Source organism: Crinia signifera, chromosome 2 (assembly GCF_055691185.1).
Source record: "Crinia signifera chromosome 2, ASM5569118v1, whole genome shotgun sequence".
Taxonomy (NCBI): domain Eukaryota; kingdom Metazoa; phylum Chordata; class Amphibia; order Anura; family Myobatrachidae; genus Crinia; species Crinia signifera.
The window spans coordinates 23,653,311-23,672,203 of record NC_139218.1 but is presented as its reverse complement, the minus strand read 5'-3'; the positions used below and the strand labels follow the sequence as shown (position 1 = coordinate 23,672,203).

Sequence of the window (18,893 nt, the reverse complement as noted above, 5' to 3'; positions counted from 1 at the left end):
AGCCCTGGGCGATGTCCTACTGATGGTGGCATGCTGACGATTGGCACTCCCATTGTCTCCCTCATAGCCCTAATCTCTATGAATGGTTATTTTAGTTTTATTATATATTTACTTTAATCATCATTTACAGATATCTTTTGATATAGTACATTTCTTTGGGCATCTAATTTTTCTGAAAAGTTTTCAATCTATCTCCGATCTTCACACACTTGTTCTCTCTCCACCCCCACTCTTTCCACCCCCCATTCTCTCTGTTGTGCATTTCCCCTCAGTTGTCTCTCACCCCCTACTTTCTGCAGCAATGTTCCCTTATCTGTTGGAGCAGACATTAAAGACAACAGCTTCTCTCCCTTGTAAACAGTACTACAATGTGGCTAGACCCCATATGGCTAGACCACATCAGTTGGAGAACAATTATTAGCAAACCGAGTGCCAGTACCTGAGATGATCCTGTGAGGGTTTCAGAGTTTGTAATGCCGAGAATCGAGCACCTGGAGTGGCCATAAGTCAACGTGCATCCAGAGTCTAGCAGGACCAGAATCTGGAGTTACTGTATTACAGGATTTGGAGGGTCTATAAAATAAAGAACACCTGTTGCATCCAGTGCATCCAGGATCCACCCAGAGCCTTCACCAAAATGGCGCAAATAATAAATAAATTTCATTCATGGACAATTTTACCAGTCAGGACATCAGCCATCAACATTTTTTTAACCTTCCAAAGGTTAAAGCAGACAAATGGGACTTTGGATTATATATGCAAAATCTTTAAAAGTCACTAATTAACACTTTACTTATCTCGTAACATCAGTTTTCCCCAACTTGATGTTGTCTAATGACATGTTCTTCAGCATAATACTCATTACAGTACATGTTCCTAGTGGCAAAGTGGAACTTGGAGGATACATTTGGTGTATATTTATATTTATGTACTGTATATAGATATTTTTTTAACTAATCTCAATTAATAAGGCAACAAAGAACCCCTACAATTTTCTAACTTTTGCCAATAAAAGGTTCATTGTAGAAGAGTGAGAATTAATGTAGTCAATTTTTAGATTTCATTTATTTAGTTATTTGAAATCAGCAAATAATTTTTTTAATGTTAAGTTTTAAAACTATTTTAATTGTAAAAAAAGAAAAATACTATTAGTATTTTTTTTTTTTAATAAATGTCTCTTAAAATGTAATTTTTGAACAAGAAACACTAGGAAATATCTTTGTATGACCTTTTAAAAAAAATCCATAATAACTTGTACATTTTGTTAATATCTAGTACTAAATACTCAACTATAGTATTTTCCCCAATCTGTGTGTCGTGGCACCCTGGGGAAACTTTTTTAGGGTGCCCTGGTGGCTTTAAATTATAAAACCTAATGACAAACAGAAGGGAATCCTGTCCTTTACCACATAATTGAACCTTAGGATGAAATCTAAAAGAAATTTACTAAATTTACAAAATTTTATATTTTTCCTTAATTTCTCAATATTACATTTTTGGCTTTGGGGTGCCATGAAAATTCAAATTCTGATGCTCTAGAGCACCATGGTTCAAAAAGTTTGGAAATCACTGCTCTATTAGTAGATGACAACTAACAATAAATTGTTATTTTCAGTATAAAATATTTTTTTATACACATGTATAAAAAAAATATACATTTCTAAACATTTTTTAATGATGACCATATATCATTTTTAATATCAAAAAATAAAAAAATAAAGAAAGTAAAAAATGGTTTGCTTGAATCAATAAGAACATATGTATCAGTTGATTGGGTAACTGTCATCTTTATTGTGTAGAATTTTACAAATTGAAAACAATTTGAAAACAAAAGATGCTTAACAGATCTGGCAACAGGAAAAACAACCTTGACATCACAAAAGGAACACACGTTTGGTGTACGAGAATTTAAATAACATTAAATAAAGACACTTGCTGTAGTTTACAAGGAATAAACTGTGAAAGTGACATTTGATCTTTGGTTTTGAGCAAGTGTTTTAGTGTTATTGTATTACATTGAGGTCTCTTAACCTTCTTGGATAAAACATTTTGGTTTGGCTCTTTGAAACCTGCCATAAGTATAAATCCAGTTTTACTAGGTACTTCTGCCTCATAAAATATTCGGTTTCATCCAGCCAACTCCTCTGATTCTGTTGGGAGGCCTTTTGGGCGAGTCTTCTGGCTCTTTACCATGATGTGATGTTTTTGTGCATCACCGTCCTGTTTCGAATGCGTGCTCCAAAACTAGAGACTCTTGTTGGGTTCATTCCATTTTTGTGCTATTTTGTATTTATTGCAAAACCCCGGGGGCCTCTTCCATTCTCTCCTAAGAGAAATGGAAAAGTGTCAGGATAATAGGAATAGTTTGCTGAATGGTAAACAAACTTCATCGCTAACAATACATTGCAGCAGTGGAAAATAAAGGTGACTTAAAATATGCCTGTTGAAAATACAGAGGAGGCAGACATTTTCTGGTCTTAACCAAAGGGAAAGCAGCCTAATAATGAAGAATGTTATTGAGACCCAAATGGAATGTCTCACTAAATAAAAAGCCCCCTCTCCTAGTACAAGAGGCATGTCAGGTGTCAACAGGTTACAAACAATGCCCTCTAAACCCCAGGGCCTTCATGTCTTTGGTACCGGCACTACCATACCGGCAATGACAGGCCTGCCTTTCATACTGCCTGTGAAACTAGTATAAGTGCTTCTGCTGTATTATAAATGAAGATGAAACATTTTAAATCAAAATTTAATCAGTATTATAGGCATATGCAATAAATAATTTCCCTTCTTTCACTCATGGGCTAGACCCACACTATGGCTAAAATAACAATGGGTAAAGGGGGGCGGGGGGAGTGGCATTGCAGCCATAGGCCCTTTAATAAAAATAGGCCTGTTATTATTGCAGCATGTTGATGAGCAGTTTCCCAACTGGCCACATGTCTGGCCATAGATCACTAGTATTAAAATTGCATTTCTAATTTCTTCATAAAGTTCTTATTACATATTTTCACATAGAGTTGTTTCAGCCAATGGTGTAGGGGTGTAAATGCCCACATGGCATTGACCACTCCCACACAGCACTAGTCACACCCTCACTGCATTGGCCACACCCACTTATCACTCATCACATCCACATGGCACAGACCACACCTCACATCACTGGCCACACCTACACACAACTGGTTATATCCACATAGCACTGGATACAGTCAGACTGCACTGGTCCCACCCCTCCACTTTTGTTGTCAATAGGCCCTTGGTCAATTTAATGTGGCCCTTAATCTGGCCAAATACTGTGTTTCCTAGAATTTGTGCCACAATCAGCCATGATGATGAAATATCCTTCTCTCTTTAGCCCAGTTCTCTCCTTAGCCCAGATTATCCTATATACAGGACATTGTTCTCTCTCCATACAAGAGAGTACAGTAGCCTTCCAGAGGTTGGATCTTTACAACAGACAAGTTATATATTAGTGTGAACAGCAAATTAGTATCTAAGAGTTTAACAGTGCTGTGGCCATTGCCTACAGCCCTTTCCCATAATTGCATACATTTCAACACACTTCTGCGTTCATTTCTATGAAATATCCACTGTGACCCTGTATGAACATCGATTGACATCAACATAACATCAGTTGCAGCATTCAATGAATGTGGGTCCCCATACTAGGATATGGTAACTGTGGACAACATTACTGCAGCAGATAGCACCTTATCTATGCAATTAATAGCTTTGTTACTTCATTGCGACTTTGCTAGGTGATTATTTTCCTCTCCACCTACTTTAACGTATGATCAATGGGCTCCTAATAGAACAGGGCCACCTGACTGTAAAAGGGAGAATTGTTGCGCGAGATTACCAGGCAATAGATTAGCAAATTTAGATCTCCGAATAAATTCATTTTCAGCATAACTTCCAGTGATCTGCCAAGTATGGATCAAGAAAATAAATCCCTTTATTAGATGTCTGTTAGAGAAATGGAATAACAAAGTCAGATTAACTACATTCCTCTTAAATTATAGGCTAATGCACTGCTGTCATTTTTTTGTTTCTAATTTTCTTAACCGTTTTTAATTACAGTCTGTTTCTATTACATTCATGGCACTCGGTTCTCTTCTGCTTATATCAGATCAAAAAGATTTCCAGAAAGAATATCCAAAAAAAATCCAGTTTATAATTTTTTGGCATTAATTGGATGGTGGGGAAAAATATCTTTCCTGCTGCTAATGCAGCCCATGTGTAGTGGAGAATCGTGAGCTTTCTGATTCGTTTTTCTCAGCTATCAGGTTTTACGAGAGGTTTTCATCGCAGGAAGCAATGGGTTTGTTCACCCGGTTGCATATCCCAAATATGTCCCAAATTATTAAAAGAATGTAGTGAATATGCAGATGAGAATTTGTTTTGTTACGCGATCATAATTTGGTGTTTGTGTTGAGGAGACCTCTTTCAGTAACGTTACTTCTTTCCGGCAAATATTTGGATTCCAAACTTGTTGACTACTAATTATGGGCAATCAGCCACATCTGTGAGGTTCTCATTAGAGGTTGTAGAGTTGGGGGTAAGCCAGTGTTTTGGAGAAGGATGAATTTGTAATAAAGTAGCGCAGTGTCTCTTTGTATGCAGTGTAAAACTTCATAACTCACTACGATTTTGTATTATTTCGCCGGTGGTGGTGGAGGTGGTTGCAAAGGTGTGTTTGTGTAGGAGGGGGGTGTTGCAATATGGGGTGGGGGGTTGCAATATGGTGCCTTGCGAGTCCCCCAAGCACCGCCCGCACGGCCGCCCACACCCCCCTCACAGTATGCAATCCGCCTTATGGATGATTTGCATAAACATCCATTCACAGCCTTGGGTGCAGGAGAGAAATAATTTTTCCAGCCCTCACAGATCAGAGACCCCTCTGTGGCTAACGTAACCTGCCCACCCCCGCACCCGCGTCATGGGCCATTACCATGTGTTTTCATGGGAAACACTGGGCTTTCCCGTGGGCAGGGCCGGTGCTAGGCACCGGAGCGCCCCAGGCAGGGAGGGGGGGGGGGCACCCCGGTGCTCAATCACTTACCCGTGCGATGCTGGCCGCAGCCGCGACACTCCCCAGGGAGGGGCGGCTTGCCGGGTCCAGCGATGCGGCGAGCGGCGCGTGACGTTCCGGGGGGGGGGGCGCTTGCCGTGCAATGCGGCGCTAGCCACCGCAACGCTCCCCAGGGAGGGGAGGGGGGTTGCTGGGTCCGGTCCGGTGCCGTGACTTTCCAGGGGGGGGGAGCTTGCAGAGTGATGCAGGTCGCCATGCCACGACGCTCCCCGGGGATGGGACTGCTTGCTGGGTGATGGGGGTGGGGGGGACCAGCTCCAAACTGCCGCCCTCCAGCGGCCGGCGCCCTAGGCAAATGCCTAAGGCTGCCTAGTGGTGGCGCCGGCCCTGCCCGTGGGCTATGCCCCCCGCCCCATGCCTGCGCTGCTAGGTGTGAGTGGTACGGCAAACATGCAGTTTGCCGCGCCCGCCCGCAGCAAGCGTCTGCACATGAGCATAACTCACTAAAAATCGGACCCCCGTTCGAACACGTGGGGGACAGATTAAACTAGATTAACCCCCTCTTTTTTTACTTATGAGCATAGGTAAGAGTCCAGCCAGTCAGTCCGAAAAACCAACTTGGCTTTATCACTATAAAACATCAGGCAACTCACCAGAATCTCCCCAGTGCTATTAGATTTCCCCCGGTGTGTACCAAAGCTAGTCATAATGACCGATTGCCCGCCTCATGCTGTTAGTAATTACTAATACAAGTACATCACACTACTGATGAATCGCCTGCTAATCCCTATGTGAAAAACTGTGGGAATGTTTATGAAATTCGCTTTTCCCAAAAGTGGCTCTTTCAGTTGCTTCTGTTCGGCTGCCATACATTCCAGCGGGATGGCTGCACGGTTACACACAGGCCCTGTCCGTTATAACACCAGTCCTATGTTTTCTGTAATGGAACAGTCTCACGACACGGCCAGCATCCCCTATAATGATATTAGCAGTCATTTACCTGCCTGAATAATTCTCGTTTTACACACTTTCAATTTAGCTATCAGTCAGCTATCCCTGAGACACTTAACACCCTGCGAGATATTGCTATTATTATATGGAAAACAAATTAAAACCCTTTTCTGTTTCCCAAACTCGGTGACATATTTCAACACCTTGCTTGTAATTTCATCGATCCCGGTCTTTCACACCCTTCTCAATTAGACGGCAACAGTATAATCCCACAGAGCGTTCGCTCCGGCTCATTCGGCATCAACTGGGATACAAACTGAAATCTTATTTCAACAGGTTATGGAGAGCTGGTATTTCAGATGCAGAATTTGGCACGGCGCGCTGCCTGCAGTCATGTTCTGCAATCATGTTAGTGAGTCATTATGAGGAGGTGGACGGTGACATCAGCAAAGAGGAGAAACACATGGTGAATTTAAGGTTCCATTGCAGGATTTAGGAATCCATTTAATAAAAATATCCAGACAAGGGGATTATGGCTGTTGGCAGATGCCGAATGTTTGACTATCTCAGAAGTGGGATTGAAAAAGGAAAAACACCATCCTTTATGTATTTTTGGCAATGCTAAAATTCCGTCTTTTCCAGCTCTTCTGGGTAGACGTGATTGAAGCCAGTCTCGAGGCTTTTTCACACATTTTTTTTTTACGGACCGAACTTAATTTATTATTAAGTTTTACCTCAGCCTAATATTATGGGTTAGATTGCGTGGAAGAAGGTCAGTCATGACTGACAACGGTCAGTAAATTGCTGTCAGTCAGTAGAAAAGAAGAACAGTTTTGTTCCGTTAGATATGTTCAACCACGCTCCCAGATCGAGGGACACCAAAACCGCTTGTGATGTTCACCTTAAAGCAGGGCCGGCTCTATCATTAGGCAGCTTTAGGCAGCTGCCTAGGGCGCCAGGACCTCGGGGGGCGCCACCAATTTTGCAAATCAAAAAATCAAGGATGTCTACGAGGATCCTTGTGGTAGTTAATGCAGGTGACGGCTGTGGAAGTTTTAAGACCTCACTTCCATACTTTCCATTGAGGCATACATTACCACTTTGCTGCCCCCTCCTCCTTGTACTCTGTTGTGGGTAGAAAAGGGGAGGGTGTGGAGGGCCTCCAGGGAAAGCAGGGGACTTGCCCACCTTCCAGGGGGGCTGGGAGGACCACATGACTTTTGGGGGCCTCCCCGCCATTCAAGAATGTTAATCAAGTATGCCTTAAGGGGTTGGAAAGTGGATATTGGTGGCAGTATGGATGGGGGGAGGGGGGCAGTAAGTTGAAGTTTTGCCTAGGGTGTTGAGAAGCCTTACACTGGCCCTGCCTGATAGTGTGGCATCAGAGAGTGATTCAGGAACATGACAAGTCACCGACCTGTCTAATGAGTGCCCGACCTAAAATAACCGCCCAAGGTTTCGGCTGGCAACTGGACAGTTTAGTGAGAAGATCTGGACCTAATCCTGAAGCAAGAAGACACATTGAAAGAACAGAAGAAACCGCGGAAATGGAGAGAGGAAAAGAAGACGCTGGTAGCCCTCATACAACCGCAATCATTTGCGTGAAGGCTGCCCCATAAAACTACCAACAGGAGATGGAAGACCTAAGAGATGCTGGCAACGACAGTCCCCTGGATCTCCAGAGAGCACTCTGCAGGCCAATTAATGCCTCAGTGAAGCATCTATACATACTTTCCCTAGACTTCAAGGGCGTAAGGGAACAACAATTGGGCACTAGGTCTATAGGCACTGACAATTGTTGGTTCTGTGGTTATTTGGGCATTAGTCCCTGCTGCCTCACTGTTCTGCTAACTTGGTGGATTTTGGAGCACTAAGCTCACGGGCAGGACTGCATAAGAAATTGTGGGGACCAGGAGAGAGAACATAGGCAAGGCCCCCCTTCCCCTTCTTGAATTCCCAGTGTGTCTGAGACCTCTGGTGTCCACCGCACTGACCACACTACTCAACCTCTACATTGCTTCATGGGAAATGTGAACTTTTTTTTTAATGATAAATTATACTTGATAGAGTCCAGTTCAGGGCCCCCTTTCTGTCTGAGCCCGGGAATGGAGTCCCACCCCCCCTACCCCACCCCCCCTGATGGCTGCCCTGCTCACAGGAAGTTGAAGATGTGCAAGAGTTGGGCTCAGATGGAAGGGTATGGTGCTGTACGGAGGCGTGATGGGAGCGGCTTCATCTGTATATTTGCTGCCTAACGAGCATGAAAAACCCCACCCCACCAAACACACGCCCCCCTGCCTCCCGCATCCCCAAACTAATCCGCTCGCATGTGGCCGCATAGAGGGAAAAATCATTTGATGGTTACTCACCACCGAATTATTTTTCCTCTGTACGTAATAAGCCAGGACTTACGTTTCATTTGAACGCTTCTCGGTGAATTGGGGGCGGTGCTGGCATCATGTGACATCCGCCACCTGCCTTGAGCAGGAAAGGACACACCTGCATTCTGACGGGCCCACCCAGCGTTTCTATGGGCGAGACCACCGTTTCTGTGGGCACGCCCATTAACATTTGGAGGGCCCACCCCCTGTCTGTCAATCAGATAGCGAGCATTCTGGGGAATGAAATATTCATCAAGGGTGCTCACCGCCGTAGTTGCACATGCACATTATCGTGCATGCTCAGACCCCCTATAGGAACGAATCGGCCCCATTGTCAGACATTCCAAGGAAGAGAGATTTTAATATTTTCTGTGTCACTGGACATGGAGGGGTGTAGACATAATACGCTGGATAAACACGTAAGATGGGGCCCACGTATTTCTGAGCTGTCAATCCCAGACCTCATCTTGGCCCGTGTTCCAGCCGTTTTCCTGTGAAATCCTGGACAACGTATCAGAGGAAATCAAAAGCACACAAAATAAAATCTGCAAGTAAATATGAGCATTGGCACTCGTTGTACTTCCCTTGGCATATCATCGGCAGCGTTATATTTAGCAACACGGAACATAGGTCTCAACACTTGAGTCAGCTGGACAGAAAAAGCTCAGCACTTTAATCAGGATAGAGGTTTATTACTCGTGATGGATGTGTTTATAGTGAGTGCTCACTTGTCACCATTATTAATGAGCTTTTGGAAAAACAAAAAAATGAATGAATTGCATAAAAGGGAAAGTACTGTATCCGTATAGTTCAAAATGTTTCTTCTCAGTTCTAAAATGTTCTTTTATTGTCTCAAACTTTCGCAACTTCCGAGGGAGCATTCATAGAGCAATATAATAATATAATAGGTCAACCAGTAGCCTATCAAATCATAGGAATGTGAACAGCATCACAAAGCATTTCAGGAGACACCTGTGCTGACCTAATTGAAGATATCCAGGTAGGGGGTTATATGAGTGAGGGCAGAATGGTGAATTAAAATAAATGTAATTTAAAAATCAAATATATAAAGTACCCTAGGTGGTGATTTGCTACCATGGGCAGGAGCATTGACATGAGGGGTGATGGTGTGTGTGTGGGAGGGGGGGGGGGGAAATGGATGACCCCTACAGCATTACTTATGTCATGGTATTTCTGTAGTGGCCAAATATACACAACCGTGCATGACCCCCTGGTTGGAGACAATGCTTTACATGTTGGAACATAAACGGTGGGGCCAGGGATGGTCGCATGCACGTGGAGCTCTGGTCCCCCATCCACGGAGCTCCTACAATCCCCGGCCTCCGGAGCAGCGGGCGACGTGCAGCGGGCAGCAGGGAGGTGGCGGTGAGGAGAGGGAAGAGGCAGCGCTGCTCACCCCCGGCAGCGAGTGAGCCCCCCAGCCCCACTGCGGGATCGCGAGCTGAGACGGCCTCCAAGAGTGAAGAGGAGAGAAGACCGGGACCCCCCCCGGCAGCAGCGGTCCGGCCTAGGGGAGGCCCCACACAGAGGTCTGCAGGCATCTATCCCGCGACCCCGGCATCCAGGCATTTAGGCTCCCAGCGACCATCGGTGGTAGAGGTGAGGGAAAGCTATGCGAGGGTACCGCGTGCCCCCAGGAGACATCATGGCATGGATCTCAGCCCAGGGAGGGTCCAACTCCAGCCCCAGGCCTTACTGACTCTGCCCAGGCCTCAGTGACTCTCTCTTAGTTCACCCTATAATTAGAGGTGGTGGAACTCAACCCGTTCCCCCTCATTTTAACCCCTGGAGAACATCACCGAGGGCATTGTAAAGATATACAATACATCAAGGGTTCTCAAACTCGGTCCTCAGGACCCCACACCATTTCTAGGTTACCTGGCAGGTGCACATGTGCATTCTTTACTCATTGATACATTTTAAAAGATCCGCAGGTGGAGCTAATTATTTCACCTGCAAAACATGCACTGTGTGGGGTCCTGGGGACCGAGTTTGTGAATCTGTGCAATACAGTGCAATACAGTTTCTAATAAACACTAACGTTCAAAAGTTTAGGGGGTCACTTAGAAATTTTTTAAAGAAAAGCAGGTTTTTTGAAGATTGAAGATAACATTACATTAATCACAAATACTCTCTATACAAGTGGTAAATGACTACTAGCTGCAAACGTCTGTTTTTTAAAGGAATATACAGTATACATAGGAGTATAAAGGCCCAATCTGAGCAACCATCACTCCAGTGTTCCAATGGTACATTTTGTTTACTAATTACATTGGAAGACTAATAGATGGTTAGAAAACCATTGTGGAATTATGCTAGCACAGCTGAAAATGGCTTTGCTCATTAGAGAAGCTATAAAACTGGCCATCCTTTGAACTAGTTGAGTATCTCACATTTGGTTCGACTATACTCTCGAATTGACCAGAAAATTAGATCTTTCATGTGAAACTCAACAATCTATTCTTGATTTTAGAAATGAAGGCTATTCCATGCGAGAAATTGCCAAGAAAGTGAACATTTCCTACAACAGTGTGTACTACTCCCTTCAGAGAATAGCACAAACAGTCTCTAACCAGAGCACAAAGAGAAGTGTGAGGCCCTGGTGCAGAACTCAGCAAGAAGACACGTACATTAGAGTCTCTAGTTTGAGAAATAGACACCTCACAGGTCCTCAACTGGCAGCTTTATTAAATGGTACCCACAAAATGCCAGTGTCAACATTTACAGTGAATAGGTGGCCTTCTAGGCAATCCATTACACTTTTTCCCAATCTTCCTCTGTCCAATGTATTTTCTTTTCAATGCCCATATTAATTCATTTTATTGGCCAGTCTCAGATATGGCTTTTTCTTTGCCACTCTGCCTAGAAGGCCACCATCCGGAGTCACTTCTTCACAATTTGGATACTCTAATGTTCTTGTCTTCTTTCTCAGTTGTGCATCGGGGCCTCCCACCTCTCTGTCTACTCTGGTGAGAGCCTGTTTGTGCTGTTCTCTGAAGGTAGTAGCACACACCATTGTAGGAAATGTTCAGAATCTTGGTACTTTCTCCCTTGGAATAGCCTTCATTTCGAAGAACAAGAATAGACTATCGAGTTTCACATGAAAGTTCTATTTTTATGTCTATTTTGAGAGTATAATCAAACCCATAAAATGTGATGCTCCAGATACTCAACTAGCTCAAAGGATGGCCAGTTTTATTGCTTATCTAATGAGCAAACCCATTTTCAGCTGTGCTAACATAATTGCACATTGGTTTTCAAGGGTTTTCTAATCATCCATTAGTCTTCTAATGCAATTAATTAAACACAATGTACAATTAGAACACTGAAGTGATGGTTGCTGGAAATGGGCCTCTATAGACGTTTGTAGATATACCTTGAAAGACCAGACATTTGCAGCTAGTATAGTCATTTACCACATTAACAATGTAACAAGTGTATTTCTGATTAATTTAATGTTATCTTCATTGAAAAACACAGTGTTTTTCTTTCAAAAATAAGGAAATATCTAAGTGACCCCAAACAATTGTACAATCACAATAACAGTTACAAGACAGGCAGAAGCTCACCTCTTATCTGGGTGATGCACGTACAGTGTGTGTTTGATAAATAAATAAAGTGATTTGGGATGTGGTACATGCAATATATTACAATAGGCTTGATGAGATGATATTACAATTACAAAATACTTGTGGTTTGTGGCTTAGTTTGTGTAGTAATACAATTATGGAGAAAGCCTTGTTATGTGTTACATAACAGCAGTGTTTTGTTTGTGAGGTACTCAGGGTTTTTGGGTGTAATTTTGAATTTATGATAACTATTACCAAAATACATCGCCGCCCCTCGCCGCGATGCTATGTACAAACATATGTGACTAGCACTGCAATGTGGTGAATGAGGCCCTCCGCGATACCTGTGATGTGGTGTGCGGGGTCTTAGTCCCATCCTGGGCTTCAGCCGCTGTTCCCGGCACCTCCTCCTCCCCCTGCAGCCGGAAGAACCTCCGACTGTGACATGTTGCTAGGGGGGAGGAGGAGTTTGACAGAGGACGGGACTAGGTCAGCATCTGTGGCGGGCGGCGATAAGAAACCCATAGGCTTTTACAGGGTATCGCCACCCAAAGGTGGTGATACCCTGCCCGGTGAAGACGCGGCGGCCAGGCCAGGTCTTTATACATTTGAAAATGTGGTAAAACCCCCCCAAAACGGGTGTTTTTACCACATTTTTCCCTTAGTACATCCCGCCTTGATGTCTTTGTATCACATTGAAAACTATTATCAGACAATAGCGAAATAGCATGCGGCCCTGCTTCCTGCTAGCGGGGGCCCCTTTGTGGTGGAGGCCCCTAACCTGCAGCCTGTTTTGCCTACTTCTAAATCCAGACCTGACTTCAACTCACTTGATACACTGAAGACTGAAGCGGCTTTTGTGCTGGGGTTGGTTAAATGTTAAATCATTTATTCCAGGTGTAAGGAAGATGTCTTGTGCATGTTTATTTGGCAAGTGCAGCCGGCTCTGGTTTAGGTACGCTTCTGTTTCTGTGCGCGCAGGGTAATTCTGTCCTACATGGGATATTTAAGGTGAACAATCAGAACCACATTTATGCCTGCTCGACTTGGGCTTTGATCTATTTAAGCAAATCAGCGACAAATCGGCAGCAGACCAGGTCTGGATTCAAACCAGGTCAGGGGGAGGTGATGAAATGCCAATTCTCACATCTTTAATCAAAATAAAGATAATAATTCCTACTGACTCCCGGCCAATCACTAGAGAGCATATGTACATATTTGGCCTAACTTAAACTGCAAACATATTTAAATATCGTGGGCACTACATGTATCTCTTTGATACTTTTCCAGCGCATAGGAAATGAATCCAAGTTCTTTAGGGAGAATTATAGAACGAACGAGAGAGAAAGCACAGTCTGTACCTATTTACATTAAATGTCACTTTAAGCATTACGGGAGCCTCTGAGGGAATCATCTGTAGCCTAATTGCCTTTCATCCTGACTTCCAATGTAAATCAGAGCTGAGAGATTGCGGAGCTTTTTATACTAATTACAGGATAAATATTCCGTTAAACACATTTATCTCACGTGTGTGTGTGTACCTGGCTGCGCTGGAACGGGCAAAGGTTTCCTGCCTCCGCAAATGATTTAAAACTGTAATTATCGGTCACAAAAACCCTAAACTGCAAATAAAAAAAACACTTATAAATCAGTGTCAGGAACGAGAAATGTTCATCAAATTTCGGTTGATTCTTGAAGGGTTCGAGGTCTTCAGCCTGGGAGTGAGCAGCCCTGCTGTGCATAGGGGGTGTGGCCAGCACAAACAGAGCCGGCCCTAGCCTTAATGACGCCCTAGGCAAGATTTTGGCTGGTGCCCCCTAGCACCGCCACTAGTTCCGCCTCTGACTCTGCCCCCCTTTCCCAACACCATCAACCCTCATCATAGCAGTCATCATTTTGGTGCTCCTACCCACAATATTTTAAATAGAAACAGTGTACACATTCCGTTCGCAGCCCAAACAGGGGTGTGTTCTTGCTGGGAAGGGGCATGGCCACACTGTAGTACCTACAATTCAAATTATGCCACACAGTAGTGCAACTTTATTCACATTATCATGCGATGGTGTCCCTTATTCACGTTACATCACACTGTAGTACCACTTTACCTTATGTACATTACTCCTCACATTATTCACATTATACCCTTAGAAAAAAATCCTGAGAAAATATTGTATTTTAAGCACCTCCATGGCCACACTGCAACCCAGCACAAAGCAGTGTGTGCTGGGCAGAGGAGAAGAGCTGCAGCTGCTGCTGACACTTAAGGGGAGGGGGCCCAGGGCCCCCACTGTGCCCTTCCATCAGACTTTGGCCTGGGTAATTTTTACCCCCTACCCCTTTCTCTTGGCACCCCTGATAATACCACACAGTAATGCCCCTTACACATGACACACATTATTAATGTCCTTATAACCATAATGCCCCTTACACATTATGCCAACGTTTATTAATGCCCTTCATACACATGACACACATAATGCCCCTTACACATATGTTGCACATTATTTATGCCCTTATACACATGACACACATAATGCCCATTACACATATGTTGCACATTATTAATGCCTTTATACACATGACACACATAATGCCTGTTACACATACTGTATGTCGCACATTATTAATGCATTTATGCATGACACACATAATGCCCCTTACACATATGCCGAACACTATTGCACAACCAACCCACCCACAGACAGCACTCGCACAGCCGCTAACACTGTGACCTCTGCCTCTGCTTGGATACAGATGTTTCCTCATACATGCAGCTCCTGGCCAGTTCTGCTAACGTTGGGTGCCTTTTTTGCTGAAAATTCGTCTTATTTGCATTGTTATGACCAGCACACACAAGGAGCTTCCAATGATTAAAATGATATATGATATGTGGCATGCCTATATTCTGTGTGCGACTGTGGCTGTACCTGCGTACAGAATGCTATGTTACAGTGATTTCCATGAATACACTATTTCATATGCAGATACAGCCTCACTCACACACAGAATATAGACATGCTGTATATCATTTTAATCAGCAGAAGCTGCTGGTGCCCCTAGGCATTCCAAATGCCCTAGGCAATTGCCTAGTTTGCCTATGCCTAAGACCAGCTCTGAGCACAAAGGTGGGCTGCCCGGAGGTGTGGTTACCAGTGGAGGATTTAATGTTCAGGTTACTCCTAGGCCTGACCAGGGATGATGTCATGGCAAGCCGTTTTTTGTTCACTGCAGCGCCATTTTTTACCACGGTGAGCCAATAGCGGCTTGACGCGTCTCCTTGCTTGAGCTAATATTAGCTGGAAGACACCATGCAAGTCCCAGGTGGTTGGCAGCCTTGCAAAAGAGGTTAAAGGTCGCTGCCCACTTGGGTGAAGTGCTAAGAAGATGCCATTGGAGGCGTCGGCCATGCAAAAGCGGTAACTGCTGTGCCTCCCCCAGTAGGTGCTGTCCATAGTCCCAAGCCTGATGTGCCTAGTGGGAAATCCGGCACTGGTGGTGGCACGATTGTGTCATCGTGTTGTGGGTGTGTGATTACAGTAGTTGCACAGATGCAGGAATAGGGGGGCGTAGTAAAACGGAGGAATTGCACCAGCCATAGGACTAATGCAAGTTTCGATGATGCGGAAAATGGCGGTGTCCATTAAAGTTGCACATTTGGCCGAATGGATGGGTATGAAAGAATAAGCTGATGTCGGAATTTGCATAAAAGTCGTTCCCAGGCAATGTGCTTCTGCGTGCAACTTATTCTTCTATAATCCAAATTTCTGTTTTTGTCTCCGGGGTGATTTTCAGCACAGATTCCCCGGCAGAGAAACTCTAAAACTTCATAGAAACTTGACACTTCCTTTGCACAGACAATTTGTTCATCTCTAGCTAAAATCTATATTACTATTTTTAGGAATGAGTTTTTAGCCGCAGAAGAGACTAAGCTAAAAAAAAATGTCACGTGCGGAAGTTAAAGTCACATTTCATTTTTTTTTTTAAATTCATGGAACATGGATTATATTATCCATGCAGGGACTTTTGATTGCCTAACATAAAATTACTACCTAAGGGGGTATTCAATTTGTCTCATTTGTATTCCCATCCCTATGTAGTCAATTGCGGGTGTTTTTAAGGCCATTTGTGCAGATGCAGTTTCACTTTTTTGTGGGGTCAAAACTGCATCAGGGAAAACTCAGTAGAAATCATCCAAAAATGCCTGCATTTCGACAAAACAACATGGATCAGCTAGTAATTTGCCTAACCACCATGCCGAAATTCGACCCAGGTGAAAAATCACCACCTTAAAATGTCAAAAAGTGATTACTTTTTGCCTAGCGGAAAAATTTGGCACCAATTAAATACCTCCCATAGGGGTCTATTCAATTAGAGTTGGAAACCGCTGTTTGACAGAAAACGGCAGTTTCAGACTTTTTTTAGTCGAATCCAAGATTCAACCTATTATATATATATATATTTATTTTTTTCAGGAACCCGCATGCTTTTGTTGCAAACTGGGCCAAATTTGACAGGTTTTGTCCTGTTTCCGACATTCTCAATCCGATTTTAAAAATGTCGGATTGAGGAGATGAGGTGGGGAGCATGGCACTGGGTGAGCGACTGTCTGATTTGGCCGCTCATTGAAAAGGGCTTGTTGGATCCATTCCGACAAATCCATGTACAGTAGGAATGGATCCGGCTCTAATTGAATTGACCCCATTGTGTCAGTGTTCTTGGAGTGTTTTTTTTTTTTCCTGCTATTTACGAATCTCCACTTTATCTCTCCAGTAGCGCACGCAGGGGGGGTTTCCGAGTACCCAGAAACCCCCTCAGGAGTCTAAGGGCCCTAGGCTGAAAGCTGAGGGTCCCCTCTTTCCATTAGTACAAGAATTTTTAAAATCGGACCTAAGGAACCGGAGATATCTGCCTTCAAAGAAGTGGTCCCTATCCAAGCCTTTTAATTGCTCTTCCCAGTCAGATATTTCAGGTTCTGTCTGAATTAGAGTTTATGTGAGGGTATATTACAAAAGCTGGGACTCTCCCCCTTTGATGGACACTAGAAGCTTGTCTCTCCTGTTCCCAGAACCAGAGATATCAGCCTTCCAGCAGCTGGTTACTGCTCCAGCTCCACACACCTGGTATGTAGTTTTATATACTCGTTGGCAGTTTGCTCTGCCTCCTGAAGTCTGATCCCCTAGTCCCCAATACCATTTGGTAGGTGGGATCCTCTAGTTTTTAATTACATTAAAATCTAAGAAATCTATTTCCGGGAACTGGAGATATCTGCAGTCAAGCAAGTTGTCCTCCCACCAGAAAATTATGATTAATAAGCCCACTCCACTATACACCCTTCCTCTGTGTATTAAACATCTTCTACCACCCCGGAAGTTATGGGGCCCCTTCATTCAGCCCAATGCCCCCGTCTCCCACCTCATCTCCCACCATCTGTGCATTAAAGGATAATTAGTGAAAATTACTGATCCATGCCCTACATGCTGAGCGGTTGATATAATACCCCCTACCACCCGCGGGACATCAAAGCATATACTGGGTCACCTAAGTGTCCATCTCCGTGCTTTGCTCCGCCCCTCTGGAAACCCCCTTCTGAAAATCCTGCGTTTGCCCCTGCTCTCTCCAAGACTTTTGGCCAGTATGCAATGCTTTAGATTCGCTGTAGTTTACAGATAATCTGGCATTTATCCGGGATAACGGCAAATTTTTCCTCTGAAAAAAACGATTCTCCCTATTCAATGGAGACATTTCGTTGCAAGTGAACATAGAATATCTGCCGATTCGCCGTGTGCGATTCGCCGGTGGTTTTCAATGGGGTTTTTAGTCAAATTCGCCGAGAGTGTATTCAATGCTCAAATGGAGAACTGCTTTCTCCAGTGATTTTCGCCATGATTCACCGTTTTGCAGTTCACCGACATCTTTTTTTAGGTGAACTGGAATGTGATATTTTAAAGGTGATTTTTTTTTTTTGTGTCAAAAAATCTGAATTTTTTTTCTGTGAAGGGGCATGCTATTTTATTCATGTGCTTGAATATATATTTCATTTTTTTTATTTTGTTACAATTTTTATTTTTTTACACATTAGCCAGCAGGGGCCCGGGAGCCGCTCATTAATATTCATATATTCACTGCACACTGGTCCCGATCATTAAATATGCATGATCGGGACCAGTGAGTGCAGCGGCTCCCCAGTCCCCTGCCAGCTGTCCGGGGGCTCTCCTTGTGTCCCTGCCAGCCCTCCTTCACCCCCACAGTGTCCGGCGCAGACAGGGAGGCTTCCATCTCCCTGCCTGCCGACGCTCCCGGCTCCCCGCGTCATTCGCCAGGGGGGTGTTTAAAATTCATCGCCAGGGGCTCTGAGCCCCTGAGGTGTTGAATAGGGGGTGAGGGAGGGCTGGTAGCGAATGCACCAGCCCTCCGGAACCCGGCGATTGTGCAGCGAATCCAAAACAGGATACTGAATGAATTAGGTCATTGAATACCTGCCTTTGAACTTCTCCCTCTATATACTGTATCTTTGTAAATATGTGTGTTTTACAGTGGTTGCATCCATATAATAGTCTTACGTCTCAATTCGATAAAAACTTTGCTAGTTCCCCAAAAATCGCTTTATATTTTAAAACAACAGAAGGAGAGTTTTGGTTGGTGGCTCCAGGTCTAGTAAGGCCCCGTATAACCGCACATGTCTACTTCCACTAAGTGGTTATCTCTGCATTGTAGATACTAATACATCTCAACTACTTTTAATGTCCTGTCTTGTACAATTACACGTCTTTACCCAAGCATCCCTTTTATATCCTGCCGCCCTCTGTCCATAGCAGGAAATAATTGTATTGTTTTCGCTTTGATCAAAAACTGCCACATGTACGGTTTAAATTGTGCTCAAAGCTCGGGGGTCAAAGGGCCAGAGACAATTTCACTCTCAATGGGCTCATTGACAAT

General features: G+C 43.9%; 1 long non-coding RNA gene across 1 annotated transcript in view; it reads right to left on the bottom strand.

Annotated features, from left to right (window-relative positions):
* Positions 1–1,771: 1,771 nt before the first annotated feature.
* LOC146058694 (uncharacterized) overlaps positions 1,772–18,893 on the bottom strand; it is a 60,685-nt gene continuing 43,563 nt past the window's right edge. Inside the window, exon 2 of the long non-coding RNA XR_014469902.1 lies at positions 1,772–2,326. This is a non-coding gene — a long non-coding RNA (uncharacterized LOC146058694). The remainder of the gene's footprint in view (positions 2,327–18,893) is intronic.